Source organism: Pinus tabuliformis, chromosome 4_2 (assembly GCF_031772625.1).
Source record: "Pinus tabuliformis cultivar Carrire ecotype Pingquan chromosome 4_2, CPIR1, whole genome shotgun sequence".
In the NCBI taxonomy this organism is placed as follows: domain Eukaryota; kingdom Viridiplantae; phylum Streptophyta; class Pinopsida; order Pinales; family Pinaceae; genus Pinus; species Pinus tabuliformis.
The window spans coordinates 137,646,977-137,666,682 of NC_142304.1; positions in this window are offsets into that span (position 1 = coordinate 137,646,977).

A 19,706-nucleotide genomic window follows, 5' to 3' on the forward strand; every position below is an offset into this window, starting at 1 on the left:
TGGTAAAATGGTAAAAAATGAAATTACTTTTTCCTATTTATAAGTTTTGAAAGTCATTTTGTCAAATATTTTTGTAATATTTTAATATTTTCTCGATATCAGTGATGGGTGCATTTCTTATGCAGTTACAGGTGCCTTCAATGTGAACAGTGATCATTATTGACTGATTCTAGGAGTTTTATTTTATCTCTTTTTTGGACTCAAATAAACAAAAAAGGAACCCCCCTAGAGTCATCTTTTAGCTCTTTTCTGACTCTCTAAAATTGAAAAGATTGCCAAGTACTTGTCATTTCAAACTCCTTAAACTAAATTAATTGACGTCACCTCAGTATATGTTTATCCCTTTTTCGGGCTGAGACTTATTATTTATGAAAAAGGTACACCTTGGTCGACATGGTCAAGAGGTTCCCTCGGATACTGTTTTCTACTTTTTTGGGTTCGAGGGAAAAATTACGAAAAGGGACATGATGGAGTTTTATTTTTCATTTCTTTTTCAAACTCTATAAACATGAAAAAGATACTGAGTTATTCTTACATTGGGATCATTAAAATTTTGCGACGAAAGGCTCGTCACCATGACGGGACCAAGCTTCTCCTTCCTAGGGCTCATAAAACTTGCTAGGATGGATTCATTCAAAGAATGAACTTACATAACAAGCATATGTTATCCCCTTAAAGCTTGTGATAAAAATAACTGGGGTACTCGCTAGAAATAACTTGGGGTAATGAAGATGAGACATCCTTTGTATAGGCAGCATGTCACTCTTGAACATGACACTCTTATGCTCTCATGTCGGGTTTGGAATATCCTCACTTAGTCACTTGTCCTATTGAGTTTGGGTGACCCATCTTGCCTCTCATTTGATTAATCCACACCGTCATCATGACCTTTAGTCCCGTATTGAATCAGATGCTTCCACACTCTGGAGTCGTGTCACCAATATGTTAAAGAGAAGTCCAATGTGCAATTATTTACCTATACATTGTTTGAGTCCTTGTTACAGTCCTGAATATCATTCCATTTTATTCCTTGTTTTGTGTCAATGATGGGGGATTCATCAGTGCCCTCCTTCGATGGGTCACTTCCTGTCAACTTCAGCTCACTATCCAGGAAGTTGACTTAGGAACTCCCTTTCAGTACCTTAGAGTTGGCATGCCTTAATGGTCATCTCTTCGCATCCGATGACAGGTCTTCATTACTGTATTTCAATTGGGTGATTCCATAAGTGTTCGACCTCGACTTCATTATCACATTCACAGATTGTACTATTGTACCTTGAGGGCCATTGTCATTATTGGTGGTTTCTCTAGTACCTGTTAATGGTCCACATCATTGGCCAATAATCAGGTGGTTTTCTAGCATGTTTGACTTCAACACAGTTATTCTCATGCTGGGATTGGTACATTGATCGGGTTGGGATGGAGCGCAAGACCTTGAGTCCTGTCTGTTAAGGCTTAGGCTACATGGAGTTTTATGTTATTCATGATTGTATGCATGTTTCTACTATACATATGGCTATGACCATACCGTGAGACTTAATATTTATACTAATCCTTGTTATCTAGATGGCTACGCCCATACCATGGATCTTTTGTATAGTCTTCATCATCCGGATGGCTATGTCCATGCCATGGATTCATTTCTTAATCTCAAATATGTATATGTATATGTGTCCTTGATTTGCAGGTCTCCTGACAGTGTGTTTCCTCATCCTTGCCAAAAGCTCGTAAATCATTTCAGCCATCACTCCTCGTTCTGCCTTCATGCTTTAAGGGGCATATGTTACGCAATATTTTGTCAAACCTCTTGCACTTCCCTGTGACATACCCTGAAGTTCCTGAAACATGATCATTATATAGTATACTCATCAATGTGTACATCTCAAATCCCTCCTTTAACTTTTCCTGGAAAATATCTAAAGCTTTCCCTAAAGAAATAGCTCATGAAACCCTAAAATGAGAATCATTGCTTATGAAGCTCAAAACTGTGATGATCGCCTATTGCACCTTGTTAAGCCAACGATGGCATCGCTCTGTTCTCTCTCATACCCGCAATGGTCTCAAAAATGAAGTTTTCCCAAAGAGTATGAGAAGTTTTGTGATCTAGAATCTTCCAGAGCAGTGAGCTGGAGGTGGTTTCGCATAGATGAGGTCGAATCCTCCTAATTTGACCTCTTGGTCTCATCCCTATGAGCTACCTACTTAAGATATGAGCCTAATCCTATCTTTGGAGGAGGTTTAACTCCTTATCCTAGCCTATAAATTTCCCCTCTACCATTCCCAAATGGTTGATCTATGTCCATTTGCACCCCTATATTGAGCTTATGCTTAGAGGTTATTCATTAGACTTGTAGGAGGAGTGTTGGAGAGTTTCTTGGCTTGGACTTGGATTACCACTCAAGGACAACCTTTCAAGATCAAGGCTATGGTTGTAAGCTTCCCCTTTATTCTTTAAATAAAATTACAATTGTTGGTTCATCTTCCCAACATATATGTTCATCTATGTATTTGTTTGGCATTCCTTGATTAGCTGAATAGATTATTATTGGATTTCCTATTGGTTTTGGCATGCTTTGTTGTCTCTTGGTCATTTGTGTAGGTACATAAGCATTGAAAGAAGATGGAACAAGGTCATGACACAAGTGGTTCGAGGATCTCAACAAATCGGATTAGCATCAGAACAAGTTAGGCCTTCTCTCTTGCTCATTTTCCAATCATAATATGGGAAGATGTCTAGTTGATTGTCCTTTCAGTTGCTAGACCCACTCATTGGGCTAGAGGGACCATCTCTGTCCATAGAGAGGATTAACCTTGTCAACATGGGCCTTCTAGTAGGTCCATGTCATAATCTCTTCTCTCAACAAGAGGAGGGAAAGGAAGATCCCTTGCCTTTCCAAGGGAAACATATTCATCAAAATTTACATCCATGCTAAACTCAATCTCCCTTTGACAAGATATATATATTATAAATGCTTTATAGTTTTCACAATATCCAAAAAACGTACCTTTCTTTTCAGTCACTTCTAGCTTGTTCCCCTTGTCCTTTGCCACATGAAAGTAGACAAGGAAACCATACACCCTAAGATGTCCAATATCAGGCTTCACATGTGTGAATACTTCTTTAGGAGTCTTGTTATGTAGAGCTTGATGAGGAAACCTATTTTGAACATAGACCATTGTACTTGTGGCTTCTCCCTAGAGGAACTTCGGTAACGTTTGATCATGCAACATAATGCAGGTAACTTCTACAATGGACATGTTCTTTCTTTTAACCACTCCATTCTGCTCAGGATTATAAGGTACAATAGTTTCCTTCTTGACTCCATTTTGCTTGCAACATTCAACAAACTTATTTGACTTATATTGTCCACCATTATCATACCTAAAGATATTGATTTTCTTCCCTGTTTGATTTTCTATCAACACCTTGAAGTCCTTGAACATACCAAGAGCCTCATCCTTATGCTTAGAGTAGAATATCCATGTCTTCCTGGAAAAGTCATCAATAAATATTATGCATTAGAGATGGCCACCAAAAGAATACACAGGAATGGGTCCACATAGATCAGAATTAATGAGTTGAAGAATGTCACTAGTATTTTTCTTGTTGGAGGGGAATGACCCCCTTGTCTTCTTTCCACTGACACATCCTGAACATACTCCATCATAACTAGATCGAACATTAGGAATCCTAGTAGCTAACATTCCAACTTTAGGTAGGGCTTCATAATGAACATGTGCTAGTCTTCGGTGCCATAGCTCACTTTGATGATTGTTTTCATGGACCATTTCTAACGAGAATCTTCCATTGATTGTATAGAGTCCTTCAATTCTAGATCCTGAGGTAAAAGCAATCCTCATACATGATTCCATAGGCCATGTAAGGACCTTTGCTCTTATGAAATTTACTCTTGTTCCTTTGTCTTCCAAGGAAGATATAGATACCATGTTCTTCTTTAGTCCCAGAACATACATGACCTCATGAAGAAGAATGGATTCACTAGAGTCCAAATGAAATTTGACAAAACCAAATCCCTTCACTGGATATGTAGAGTTATCCCCAAGAATTATCTTTGGATTTGTCTCCTTGTCAACCACGTTTGAGGGGACTTCCTTATACCTAGAGAAATTTATAGAATCCCCACTATCTACCAACCAACTATCATACAAATCTGGAGAGGAAGAACTAGAAGGGGAAAAAATAATAAAATATTATGATTGACTAGCAACTGCATTATTTTCATACCTGGAGTTCCTTGACCTCTTTTGAGGACAATGGCCTTCTTCACGATCATCTAAAGCATCTCTTCGTATTCTATCATCTCCTCTTCTTTGATCATGTCCTCTTATTTGACCATCTCCTTTTCTTCTATTATTGAACATGTGATTGTTTAATCCATGATTGTTGTTTTACCTTGACCTTGGAGCATTCCTCTTTTCGTGACAATCTTGAGCATAGTTTCCAAACCTGTGACAATTATAACATTCAATATTTTGGAATATCCCTATCCCTTATTGATCTTCTATTAGAGTCCCTAAATATTGAACCAGACTTCCTTGTATTAGATGGGCCTCCTCTAACTTTCATTTTATTTCCTTGAGTAGAAAATGCAGATGGCTCTCCTTATTCATGCTTTTGAATCCTACCTTTGGAGATCATTTGGGTTTCCTCTAAGGTGAATTTTCCAACCAACTCATCAAATGTTGGAAATTGATTATTTTTTCTAATAGTAGTGATGAAGGTTTCCCAAATAGGAGGAAGACCTTGTAGAGTGACCATCACCAACTCTCTATCAGATATATTCTCACTAGTAGTTTGCAATTGATCCCTTAATTGGGATACCCTCATGACATGGGACTGTGTAAATTCCCCCTTGTTCATCTTCAATTCCTTGATTCTATTCTTCAAGGAGAGGATTTGGTTGAATTTGTTGAATTGATACATCCCAACCAGCTTATCATAAATTTCATCAGACTTCTTCAAGTTACCAACATAAACAAGTAAATGATCTTGCAAACCATCAATGAGAATTTTCTTAGATTTGATCTCACCTTTATCAAGAGGCTCAAGAATTTTTCCTTCCACATTTTCTAAGACATCATTTTCATCCAATATCACTTCCAACCTGATCTTCCAAGCTGTAAAATTTGAAGAGTCGCCCAGCTTCTCAAAATCCTTGAAGAAAGAGGTAGTCATCTTGATTAAGTTAGATGGGATCCTTAAACTTATTCCAAATATGATTTCTTTATTCTCTTGTCTCTTTTAGGTTGTCTTCACCTTGGCTCTAATAGAATTTTAATTTTCCATTGTTCTATGTGGTTACAATCACTTTAGCCCAATTCTTAACTTCAATTAGCAATCAATTCAATCTTCCAATCATAAATAGAAACTATGGATAGAACAATAAATGCAATGTAAAATATAAGGCAATAAAAAACAATGAAAAGAGATACAAGGATTGGTCAAATACCAGCGAAAAACCCCATAAGGGGGAAAACCCTTTCAAATTCTTCTTCTTACTAGATTGTCATAAAATGTTCAATAAAGAGAGTAAACTGATCCAATTCACAAATAAGGAGTCAAAGGTAAACAACTTTAACTTTCCAACCAACCAATATAAAAAATCCAAGAGATGAGCCCAAAAATCAAATCTGGTCAAACTGTCCAATCTGCAATTTTGATCAAAGTGAACAGCGATCAAAGTCAAATATGCCCTAACTAGTCCAAAAGTAAATGGTCAAATACCTTCAAAAGAGCTCAATCAAAGGTTAGAATATTTAACCTTCCAATCTATTAAAACTGAAGTCAAAATAGCCCCAAATAACTCAGTCAAACCTGGTCAACGGAGAGAGAAATTCAACTGCAGTCAAAGTTCCCATAAAGCCTTGATCTATGTGCCCAAGAATTCAACCTCCAAAACAGTCTAAAAGTACCAAGTCAAACTATGCCAAACACAAAAAGCCAATGTTGGTCAAAGATAGATTTCATCCTTCTAAATTTTTCTCTCTCTCCTCTTGGTACGTGTGGATGAACACCTACAATTTTCAGATAGATCAAACCTCCAAGAGAAGAAGAATGAATGTGTGAGTGATGTGTCCAAATGAGGTGTTAATGAGCTGTACTTATAAGTGTTTGAGGAGACCTAATTTGTCTTTAAATCTGACTGGAACTTTTGTGCACTTTTGGGTTTTCACATTCAAAAAACAATTCCTTGACCAAATTAATTTTTTCCAAGGGAAAAGATGGGTCTTTCTTGATGAGTAAGGTTGTCCACTGGAAGGAATTTTCCCCTAAGTTGCCAAATTAATGCCCCTGAGTTATCAAATTAACAAGGAAAGCCACTTCTAGCGGGTTCATCAGTTCTTAGGAAAGCCACTTCTTTAATCGAAAATCTTCCCAATGGGTTCAACATCCTTGAGGCAAAAAACTTCTTGTGGCTTCATCGGTCCTTAGGAAACCCACTACTTTAATCGACAAGCTTCCCAGTGGGTTCATCAATGTTTAACTAAGCCACTTTTAGTGGGTTCATCAGCCTTAAAGTGAGCCACTACTATGTGATTCTTAGCCAACAATACCTCTTGGGTTTCCTCAGCTAGGCTACTACTAGAGAGAACTCCCTCCTTACGAACTCTTTCAATGTATTATTTTCTTGTTCCTCCTCCCATGAGGAATTTCCCCCCCTTAATGACTAACTCTAGCACCCTTCATGAATTAGTGAATTCATGAATGAAAAAATATTGAATGAATCCTCTCTTACTCTAGAGGCTTCCTTCTGCTGCCTTCCATGACTATTGTTACAACTATATATTGCTTGCATGGACGTACACCTAACTAGTGCAACCACCCTGCCAACATAGTCCACACTGTAGTTTCATTTTTGTCCTATTTCCTTGCATATTTTCCAAGAGAGTTATGGATCTTGTCCTTTCTTCCTATAGCTTAATTTAATGTATAGTCAACCCATTTAAGGCACACCAATCAGCTTCCCATGACTGGCATTAATAAACAACTCCCTCAACTTCCCAAAGCAATTTCTCTCCCCATGATTTGAAATATATGTCCTATATTTCAAGAATTTTAATTATACATAATGGCTATATTCTTTATAATAGGTTATTAGCCCAAGGGGGTTGTCACAAACCCCACTCCCTTGGAGGAACACAATCATCGGTGTTCTAATTCCTGAGCACAAATATTAAAAATGATAACCAAAGAATAATTCACTGTGAGCTTTATAAACATAGCTCAATTTAAAATTACATTTATATACACAGTTGCTTTCCCAACAAATTAATGAGAATAAACTTCATTAAATCGTCCATCTTGCAATGCCTTATTTATATTTATGGTCCTCTTTTTTTGCCCAATCTAGCTTGATAACGTTTCTCTCTTCGTGTATTCTTCATCTCCAGTGCGATGCTACACAATCTAATATCTTCAAGTTGTTGTTTGTCCTACAGCCAACTCCATTCACCCAAACCAAGCAGTTCCCATGCTTTCCTACATCATGGCATACAATCTATCATGAGATTCATCATAAAGAAAGTGCAATGAAGTTAAGTTATACCTCATTAGAAAAAAGTGAAACCCTACAATTTTCTTCCTATCATAGCAAAACTGATTAGTACATAATTCCAATCATTATAAATCGAAATTTTAACTAGAGTTAAATCATGGTAACAACTTAGAAATTCATTAATTCAATTAGTATGACTAATACTTATTTTTTGTTTTCTTTTTAACCACTTTGATCCACACATACTGAGTCATTTTCCAAGCTTGGCTAGTACAACAATGATCACACAACTCCATACAGTATTAAATCACGTGCAATGAGATGGTTGTCAAACCTGCAAAATCCAATGGTGTACACGCTCTATGCAATCTTCGGCCCTCTCTTCGCTTCTGTTGATGGTGTTGGACCCGCCAACATTCAGGGGATCTCCCCGGTATGAAGTCCCAACTAGACCTCACACCATTTGGTATAGGAGTCCCATCCGGTATGATGGCCCGATTTCCATTATCTTAAATGTTTTCCTTAGCTCTTACTTGTCAACACATGAGAGTGGTATGATTTGTCTTCGAGGTTCACGTGCCTGGTGAGTGCTAGTGTTACTTGTGTCAAGGTTCTTTCACCTCATAGAGAGAGGGTGGAAGTGAGTCTCCAGTCGAACAGGAAGAGCCCCAACTCTGCCAGAGACACACAACACGACAAGACATGCACAGCTTCTGGTGGAGAAGTCCACAAGGATGCGACATTTAGGGATAACACGTACAACACTCAATGGAGTAGTTCACGCGAGTGTGATGGTTGTTATAACAAGTTTATGGGAAAGGTTTTGTCTAATGTCCGGTGAGGTAGCCCACGTGGGCAAGATAGCATTAAAAACTTATACAACACATTTTAATAAACATATGTATTAGAAAAACCGAAAGAGTTCAAGTGTTTTAACACAGGTTAAAGCAACATGCATTACAAGTGTTCATAGATTAGTCTTACAAACAATTACAATACATGTGTGAAAACATGTTGGCCTATTATCAGGCTTCTAAATTAAGTGAATGTTCCAAGACACATCAGTACACCATACATCACTAACCCCATAAAAGGGGCATTAGAGCCACTACTCGCTCCTCAAAGAAAAGACTACAGACTCTAAAGGCTATGTGGGAGGAGCCAATGTGAAAAATTCCTTTGCATGTACAAATGAGGGGGTATTTATAGCCAAGGGTGAAACTGGTCGTTGTGATTGTTCGACTTCCCTCATGATTGTTTGAATTATTTAACTCTTCAGCTTTACATGACTCTTCATATCACATGTGGGTCTCTTGGACTTCCACGTTACATTACATTGATTTACAACAGTATGGACCACAGTAGTGATGTGGCCGACATGACTCATGACACGACTCGACACGACAATTTTGGTATGTTCATGTTGTTGTTGGTGTGCATGTTGAGCTGCAATGTTGCTGAGTGATGGATATGTTATTGGTGTATCGTAGCTTCACCTCTGCATGGCAAGGTGTGCAGGGTCTTCGATGGTCTTGGTGTTCGCTTGATGTCGCATGTGCATGTTTCTCGTTTGCTTGTACTTTGGCATGCTTCACAAGTTCGTCTGTTCGCGAAAAAATCTCCTCGCATGCATTCTTTCGTCCGTTTGCGAAAAAATATCCTCGCATGTGCTCTCCTAGTTCATTCTGTTCGTCATCATGTCTCATCCATGTACCTGTATCTACAATCACGCATGACAAGATGACATCAAATCCATAAACCTCATGTCTACCATGATGCATTATCATTTTATTTCGGATGTGGGTGACCAGGAGAGAGGACAAGGCTATGAAACTACCAAGGAACATTTCAAGTTGGGATGCGAGCTTTGAACACTACTAGTGAAAATTGTGCAGAAGTCACTCGAAGACTGAGATGGACAATCCGGAACAACAGTGACTGTCTGCAGGATCTGGCTCAACTAGAGGGAAGATCTGTACAATTTCTTGAGGGAACCAGTGCAGGAAACGGGGCTTGGTAGCAAAAACTATGCAATTCCTCCGGGGAGCTGGCAGCGGGCTGCAGGAGGCTTGCCGAGAAAAAATGTGCATTTTTTCAGGTAGCTGGCAGCGGGCTACAGGATTGCTAGTGACAAAAACTGCGCAATTGTTGGGGAGATGACCTGTTGAACACTTCTACACAATTTCTGAGCTGAGCGAGATGCTAGACAGCTGAGGGACTGCTCATGAAATCTACGTAGTTTTCTGGGTGAGCAGCAGGCCGGCTGACTAGGTGGTTGGCTGGAAAACTGCACAAATTTTTGAGGGAGATAGTGATGGACACTGGGTGTCTGTTCGACCTGTCTGTGTAGTTTCTTCAGTCAGTGGAGTGGGCATTCTTGGCAGATTTTGCGCAATTTTTTAGGGGAGTGAGTCCCGAGGTCATTTCTTGGTCAAACTCTCTAATTTACTAGCAGGAGGCTTGGTTGATGTGCTTGCGAGCAGCGGAGATTGAAATGGCTTGTTGGACACTTATGTGTTGTTCTGGGTGACAGTCATTTGAGTCGATTCTAGGGTGGAAGTCTAGATGTTGGAGGGTGATCTGGTCATCATAACTTCAGAAAAATAACTAAGTGTGTGAGCCAGTGAACTTCTGCATACATGACCTTGTGAACACACACTCAACATGACTCGAAACCAAGACGCCTCAAACCATCAAGACAACATATGCTCGATCTGATTGACCGATGGTGTAAACGATAAGCGTGACGCTTGTGATAGATCGTTGAACGATTGTGACGACGCTTGTGCGACAGTGCATATAACTTCATGTGTAAGTGCGACAAATGTTTACATAGCGAATACAACTTGTGCACACGAAGCAGGACCTTCTGTGTGGACAAACATGGCTGCAAGCATGACATTGTAACCAACATGCAAAAATATGTTCGTTGAATGGTCAAGCGAGGAGGGTACAAAGACTCACTACTATCTCATAGAATGAGTCCAAGTGCTTACAAACATCAAGGGAAAACCCCAAGGAAGTCTCTGAAATTGGATGCAGGCCAAAATTTTGGGGGGTGTTGCTACCGCTACAACACTTGGCGACACACTGGTTGAATTCCAGATTCTCTGTTTTGGTCCATTTATAGCATAGGGCCTTGGTCCTTGAGGGAGTATTGAATCATTGTGCTAGTTACTTCATCTTCCCCAATGACCCTATGGATAGACATGGTTCATCTTTCGCCAACTCAGCCAAACACAACAACAGGTTTTAGCTAGATCACAGTGTTTCGAAATCGGGAAGGGTAGTTTGGCTCACGAGTAAAAATTATCAAAGTATAAGTTTTCATCTCTGGTGTTGCTTCGCTACCAACAGGCCTAGATAGTACCCCGTCGAAGTCATGCAGGAACACACGCATTGCTCCACTACCAGTGAGCTTGGTCAATACCTCAGTGGAGTTTCATGCTTCACCTTTCTATGCAGGAAGCATTTCTCTTCTTTTGCCTTTGTATTTTTTAAAGAGGACTGTGCATAGGCACTTATTTATTTTTGGGGCAGAAGATGGATCCCGACTTATTGAGAGCAGAAGAGGTTGTTCCTTCAGAGAAGCATGTAAGACCTATGACAAAAGTTTTCTCATTTAGATTTTCCCCTTCTCCATTTCTACTAGTTGGACGAGCCTGATCACACAGAGTAAAAGGCTAAGTACAAGCATGGGGCTTCCCAGTGTGGACTCAGGTTCATGGTTGGACCCAAGCTTCCCTTGCAAACATCTCATATTTTCTGTGAAGACTTCATCAATTTAAGGTTACAACCAAGGACACAAAATACAACCAAAGGACAGGCTAATTATTGTAGTGTCACAAGACTCTTTAGATCCCAGCCGCATACTCATTCAAAATCCAGAACTTAGTAAAGTGCAACACTTATTTACAAAAAACCAAAAATAGAAAGATACTAAATAAAAAAAACAAAACAAAACAAAAATAGTAAAGCAAAGTGAAAAAGAAAAACAATAAGTAGTAAACAAACTATGTACATAGCGCGGGGCGCAACCTCGACTTACTGAAAGTAATGCTTGATATCTTGGTCGTTAACAGGGAGGTTGTCAATTCTCCTATCAAGCGATTGCAGAAAATATGTGTGTGGGCCAAGCTTCTCATGGAATGTGTACGGACAAATCCACATGGACTTGAACTTCGTATGCATGCCTTTGTCTTCATGGGGTTTATCCCATTTCAAGACTAAGTCACCAACATCGAAGTTAGGATTCCCTGCAGACTTCTTATCGAACCATCTCTTGATACAGTTATTGTGGAGTGTAAACTTTTCTTTTGCTTTCATCCTTTTTTTCTTGTAGTTTGTGAAGTGTATCCATCCTACATTGAACTAGCAGACAAGGCTTGCCTTGGGATTCTTAAGACAATTGAAGCGCAGGCAAGTAGATGTTGGGTGGTAGGATTACTTCTTTACCATAGACCAGGAAGTATGGAGAGGTATTCAGAGAGGGTTTTGGTGTTACACGGTCAGCCCATAAATCATTTTTCAAGGCAGAGTTCCAGTTATGCTGCTGAGAGTAAACGATCTTTTTTATTATACAGATAAGGTTTTTGTTCGTGGATTCTAGGAGATTGTTACCCTGTGAGTAGTAGTTAGATGAGTGTTTCAACACAATACCATTTTGCAATGCAAAATCATAAAGCTTTAAATATGAAAAGTACATTGCATTGTCAAACATAAGTGATACCAAGACACCAAAGCGTGAGATGATGTTCTGTTGGAGGAATTCGATGACTGCCTGGTCATTCACTTGCTTGAGTGGAATTGCTTTTGTCCACCTTGTGAAGTAATCAGTTGCTGTCAAAATGTAGCAGTGTTGTTTCGACGAATGTGGGAAAATTTCCCCAATGATGTCTAGGCCCCATTGTTGGAATGGCTCAATCATTGCAACAGGGTGCAGTGGGGCTACTGACCTTCATGTTCTATTGGCGCATCGCTGATAGACCAGGCACTTGCAGACGTAAGTATGTGCATCCTTGAATAATGTGGGCTAGTAGAAACTGGATCATATAACGTTGTGTGCAGTGGTATTTCTTGCAAAGTGGCCTTTGACTGGTCTATCATGCAGATCTTGAAAAACCTTCTCTGATTCATGTGCCTCCAGGCACCTGAGCAATATTTTTTTACTATGTTTCTGTAAATCACTCCGTGTACCAATTGATAGGCTAAATTTTTGGGGTGCATTGCCCTCTTCTGTCTAATGGAGAAGTGAGAGGGTATGGTGTCGTTCTCAAGGTATTGGTGCACATCTTCATACCAAGAGTTTCTGCATGCAGTGAGTGGTGCTCGGACTACATCATACATTTCAATTTCCTACTCCCAGCCGGTGAGCTTTGCTTCTTCCTCCTATGCGTGTACTGCCTCAGCTGTGACTCTGTAGAGACCATAACTCTTGATAGTTTGAAGTGGCTTGATTTCAAGGTCATAATCTTGCAAGCCTGTCATCCAGTTTGCATTTTTTTCACCTAGCTTTTGTTGTATGAGTAGTGAGCGGACTACTGGGTGAGGCACATACACTATGCAATGGTTCTTCAATAAGTAGGGTCTAAAGTGTTTCACTGCCTTGTATAGTGCATATGTTTGTTTTTCAATGGCTGGGTAGTTTATTTCAGGTTCCTACATGCTTGTTCTCATGAAGGCAATGGGACGTTCGTCGTTCAGCTCATCCTTCTGAGTGAGTACTGCAGCGAGTGAGTTGTCGGAGGCAAAGGTGTATAGCAGGAAGTATTTGTTGACATATGGGTTGTAGAGTGTAGGTGCTTCTGCAATAACCTTCTTGATACAGGTAAATGCATACTTTTCCCCTTGCCCCAGCTGTAGATTTCATCCTTCTTGATTGTGTCTTGCATTGCTTTTACTATCTACGCATAGTCTGATATGAACTTCCGAAGGAAGTGTATCTTTCCCAAGAAGGATTGCATTTCTTTCTTGTTGGTTGGGTGAGGGATATGTGTAATAGTCCAGATTCGGTCTGGATCAACCTTGATCTCGCTTTTGGCAACTATGTGCCAAAGGAGGTTGCCCTCAAACACTACAAATATGCTCTTTTTTGGATTCAAGGAAATCCCGTATTTTCGGCATCACTAAAAAAATTTCTTCAAATGGCATATGTGGTCTTCTTGTTTTCTTGAAAACGCAATCACATCAGGTACACTACTACGCTCTATCCAATGAGTCCACGGAAGGCGATGTCCATGGCATGCTGAAAGGTTGCACCTACATTCACAAGCCTAAATGGCATTCATTTGTATGCGAACGTACCCCACTTGGTACAGAAGGTATTTTTGAGTCTATCAGGTTCTGCTACCAGGACCTAATTATATCTTGAAAACCTGTCAAGTAAGGAAAACATTTGTGCCCCAGATAATGTCTACAAAATGTGCTCCATTTGTCTGAGGCATGATTCAAGTTCTGGAAACCAACACACAAGCAGATTTCCCCTGACTTCTTACATACAGGAACAAGGTTTGAAACCCATGTGGAGTGACGAACTTTGTATATGATCCATGCATCCAACAGCTTGGTGAGCTCTTTTTGTATGAGGGGTTCAAGTGACTAATTTACTTTCCTCAACTTTTGCTAATATGGCTTGACCCCTTTTTTGAGCGGAATGATTTGTTCGATTATTCACGTGTCGTAAGTTTTCAGATCATCATACGTCCATGCGAACACATCTCAGTACTATTTGAACAATGGACAAAGGCTTGTCGCTCCCGCTGTGTGCAACACGTACCGAGATTGATGAACGCCAGATCTTATTATGTCCCTAAGTTAATTAGTTCATGCATCATGGTAGAGTTGTGGGTTTTGTTGTTCCTTGGCCCCTGAAAGCGTTCTTGCAAGTCATAGAGATTTTCTAAAGATACCACACCCTTGGGGATGAGGTGGACTTTCTTGTTATCTGCCCCAGCTTGCAAAGATTTCTCGTTCTCGTCTTCGTCCATCATTGCATCCTTGAATATATCAACGTTGGCCATGGAATTCAGTATCTGTTGATCATCATCAAACACGTGTAAATTAGTTATGTTATCCAGGATAGAAGTTCTATACAAAATCTCAAGAATAAATTTATCCCTAAGTGGTGAAATTCTAGAAGTTGCGTTTACCAAAGCATTGGCAGCTGCATTACGCGTTCTTGGTACAACAGTGATATTAAACACTTGGAAGTTAGATATCAATCACCATACCTCTTGCTGGTAACTTTTGAGATGAGGTGATAAATAGTGTATGGTGTTACATACCTATCGTACCACTATTTATGAAAAACCTGCCACTTTGAGTGCGGCCACGTTGAGGCTAATGGATTTTTGCAAGCCCAACATGAGTGCTTCATATTCAGCAATGTTGTTTGTGCACTCAAACTCCAAGTGGCTTGAAATCAAATGTTTCTTATTTTTTGGGTAAATCAAGGCACACCCAGCTCCAAAGCCATCCAGTGTCTTTGATCCGTCAAAGTACATGGTCCATAACTCGTCTTTACACAAACTATTCGACACGCTTGCACTACTATACTGCTATCTCTATTGATACCACTACTAATGTTATAATGCACTATATAAGTTTCATTTCCATCAATTGGGCAACGAAGGAGACCCAACTGCGTGTCTTGTGGGGTCAACATTGGCCATGTGGGATAACACCCCAGCGCTGTTTCCAAGAGGCAATTGTCGAACATGAGCTCTGCGAAGGCTAACGGTTCATTTTTTCCATTGATGGGAGCGACATTGTGCCTCATTTATCTCTCGGATAACACCCACATTTGATTGTTTTTTCCCTTGTACGAAGCCACAAGTGTGACTAGTCAGTAGCAAAGTATTCGTTCAACTTGCTAGACTAGTCTCTATTGAGTAGTAAGCCATACGCTTCAGGTATGTTCACAACAACAATGTTTATGCATTGGTGAACTCAGTTGTCATGATATAGTCAGATGATCACATCTTGAAGTTCACCAATCGCTGATATGGATGTCTGATCGAGTTGGATGATCTGCGCAAATGTATTGCTCCATTGTGCATTGATCTTTTTGGCAATGGAGAGCGACATGACGTTGGTTGTTGCGCTAAAATCAACCAAACAATTGTGAACATTACAGTTAAAGATTTCAAATGAGAGCAGGAATGGAGGGAAAAAAAATTTTGCTTCACCCATCCGGATTGTGTTTAGCACAGTTGAAAGTGATCCGGGAGGTGTGTTTGCTCCCTTGTTGGTAGAGGTTGCGTTATCCGTAGATGTCTGCCCTAGTGCGCATAGCAAGATGTCCCGCTGACTCTAAATCTTACTAAACTCAAACAAATTGATGTTTCTACTTTTATTCATGTCTTCTATAATGTTGTAATCTAGAGTGGGTAGACTCACCGAGATGTCTGAGGTAAGACTGGTGTTCGTGTTGTCCCGCAGAGTGTTCTGTAGTTTTCTACTCATGGACTTATTCTTATCCACCGCTATCCACTTAGGTTTGCTTTGTGTTTTCTTCTTTTGGATGGCTGGTGGATCAAACTTCCTCAGTAGTTCGAGCCTTTTTTGCATCTCCCCAAGTGTACGAGGAGCCCCTTGACTTCTGAGATTTTAACGACCATTTTTTTTGGGGTTGATTTCGATGTTTGTCTTATGTGTTGCTTACGAGTACTGATACATGTTCACCACCTACCTAGTGCTTGATGCCTCATCAAGTGCAACAAATTTGTCACCATCTATGTCTCCTAGATGTCCCTACGGACTACTCATAATATTTGGCATGTGATTGCATACTGAGCCTACGACTCGTTTCCAATCTGAACAAGACCCTTATGGGTACTCATCTTCATGAAATGAAAAAAAATCATTGTTCACGCATTGTTCAAGCTGGAACACTGAGTTGGAGCTCTACATAGTTTTAATAGGGAAGTGATTGTTGTCTGATGACATGCTTCCTTGCCTTTGTCTGGGTGGCTAGCTGCTCGCAGATGTGTCAATTGTTCATTGTTTGACCTCAAACACTTTTGTTGTCAAGTTTTTTACTAGACGAGTAAGGGTTTCAATATCACTTTTTTCCTTGTCCTTACCCTTACTCGCCGCAGCCTGGGGCTTCGTGCTCGCATCTCTGGATTCCTTCATTGGTTTATCATCCTTGATAAGTCCAATCGCACGTAGGTCTTTCTCTACAGCAACTGCCTCTTCACAATTTTCTAGCAGTGTTGGTTTCACAGCTTGCTTGACGAACTGCACAATGTTGGTTGGCAGTGCAGACATGTAGTAATCGACAGTGATGGAGTCATGAGGTTTCGTGTTCACTACAAACTTATTCAATATGCGTAGAAACCTCTGGTTTGAAATATTTTAACTTTTCTTTCCCCTCCATCTTCAGGCTTCCCAATTCTTTGAGTAACATGACTGGGGTCTTGTCATCAACAAACCTTTCCAGAAACATGCGTTTGAACGTACCCTAGTTAGGGATGAGTTGACAGGAAGGTTATGATACCATATTGCTGCGCGACCATCCAAGGTACATGGAAATAATTTGCATGTAATGTCATCGTACCATACCTCAAGTGTCTGCAGCTGTAGGTAGAAGTTTTCCAAATGATCTTCTTCCTTCATTGCTCTGTCATGGTCGTACTTCATGAACATTCTCTCTGAACGCTTTAGCATCTTGTGCAAAGCACCCAAGAGAGATAATGGTCCCTGAGTCATCCATTCCATATTTTGGTTAGCCATGTCATCTTCTTCTTCTTCCTCCTCCTCTTCTTCAGAATCTAACGGTTCCAGCTCTAAGTTTGTTGGTTCGTCTCCTCCTCCACTGCCTTCCCCTCTACCTCCTGTACCATAATCTGATCCCGAGATCACGAGGGTGTCTCTTTCTCCCTGTTGGAAGATTGGAGGCTCCTCTCCATTTTCAATAGCTTTTGCTAGACCTTCAAGTGTGGCAAGAACTTCTTCTTCCATCGATGATACAACAACCCCTGTGGGAGTGGTTTTTGGATTTCTTGATGCGTATGGAAGATGTGGTAATCACGGGATTAGTCTGACTGCTTTCGCAAACTAACAGGTGATGGGATGGATGGAGTGTAGGTGTTGATATGAAATTTCACGTTCATGTATGGGAGGTGAGGAGTAACCAACTTCAGAGTCACACGTAGGTGAGAGGGAGTGCGAGTTACTGCCTTGACTAGATGATTGATGAGTGGGGGTGAGAGGAAATTCATCCATAAACAACTGGAGGCCCTCCTTCTAGCACCATAAATGTTGACAATGTTGGACCTGCCAACATTCAAGGGATCTCCCCAGTATGAAGTCCCAGCTAGACTTCACACTGTTTCATGTAGGAGTCCCATCCGGTATGATGGCCCGGTCGCCACTATCTTAAATGTTTGCCTTAACTCTTGCTTATCAACACATGAGAGTGGTATGCTTTATCTTCGAGTTTCGCGTGCCTAGTGATTGCTAGTGTTCTTGTGTCAAGGTTCTTTCACTGCATAGAGAGAGGGTGGAAGTGAGTCTCCAGTCAAATGGGAAGAGTCACAACTCTGTCAGGGACACACAACACGACATGACATGAGTAGCTTCCGATGGATCAATCCACACTAATGTGACAAACACACACATAAGAAGGTATAGCACGTGCAACACTCAATGGAGTTGTTCACATGAGTGTGACGGTCATTATAACAAGTTTATGGGAAAGGTTATGTCAGATGTCCCATGAGGCATCCCACACGGGCAAGATAGCGTTAACAACTTATACAACACATTTTCATAAACATATGTATTACAACAACTAAAAGAGTTCAAGTGTTTTAACACAGGTTAAAGCAACATGCATTACAAGTGTTCCAAGATTAGTCTTACAAACAATTACAATACATGTGTGAAAACGTGATGGTCTGTTATCAGGCTTTTGAATTAAGCAAAAGTTCCAAGACACATCTGTACGCCATACATCACTAACCTCGTAAAAGGGGCGTTGGCACCACTGCTCGCTCCTAAAAAAAAAGACTACAAAATCTCAAGGCTATGTGGGAGGAGCCAAGGTGAAAAAGTCCTTTGCATGTACAAATGAGAGAGTATTTATAGCCAAGGGTGAAAATGGCCCTTGTGACTGTTTGACTTCCCACATGACTATTTGAATTATTTGACTCTTCAGCTTTACATGACTCTTCATATGACATGTGGGTCTCTTGGACTTCCACATTACATTACATTGATTTACAACAATATGGTCCACAGTGGTGATGTGGCCGAGATGACTCATTACACGACTCAACACGACAATGCTGGTATGTTCATGTTGTTGCTGGTGTGCATGTCGAGCTGCAGTGCTACTGAGTGATGGACATGCTCTTTATGTATCGTAGCTTCACCTTCGCATGGCAATGTGTGCAGATTGTTCAATGGTCTTGGTGCTTGTTTGATGTCACATGTGCACATTTCTCCTTTTCTTTTACATTGGCATGCTTCACATGTGCGTCCATTCGAGAAAAAATCTCCTCACATGCATTGTCTGTTTCCGAAAAAATATCCTCGCATGCATTGTCTGTTTGCGAAAAAATCTCCTCACATGCATCATCCATTCACGAACAAATCTCCTCGCATGTTCTCTCCTAGTTCATCTCACTCGTCGTTGCATCATGTCTCATCCATGTACCTGTATCTGCAATCATTCATGACGAGACAACATCAAATCCATAAACCTCCTAGTCTACCATGATGCATTGTCATTCGATTTCAAATTCAAGTGATTGGGAGAGAGGACAAGGCTATGAAACCACGCAAGGCAGATTTCAAGCTAGGATGTGGGCTCTGGGCACTACTGGTGAAAATTGCATAGAAGTCACTGGGAGACTGAGATGGAAAATCCAGATCAGCAATGACTATCCACGGGATCTGGCTCAACTAAAGAGAAGATCTGTGTAATTTATTAAGGGAAGAAGTGCAGGCAACAGAGGGGCTTGGTAGCAAAAACTGCGCAATTCCTCTAGGGAGTTGGCAACCATCTGCAAAAGGCTTGCCGGGAAAAAATGTGCCTTTTTTTCAGGAAGTTGGCAGCCGGTTGCGAGATTGCTGGTAAAAAAAATTGCCCAATTGCTGGGAGGATGACCTGCTAAACACCTCTGCGCAATTTCTGAGTTGAGCAGGAGGATGGGCAGCTGAGGGACTACTCATGAAATTTTC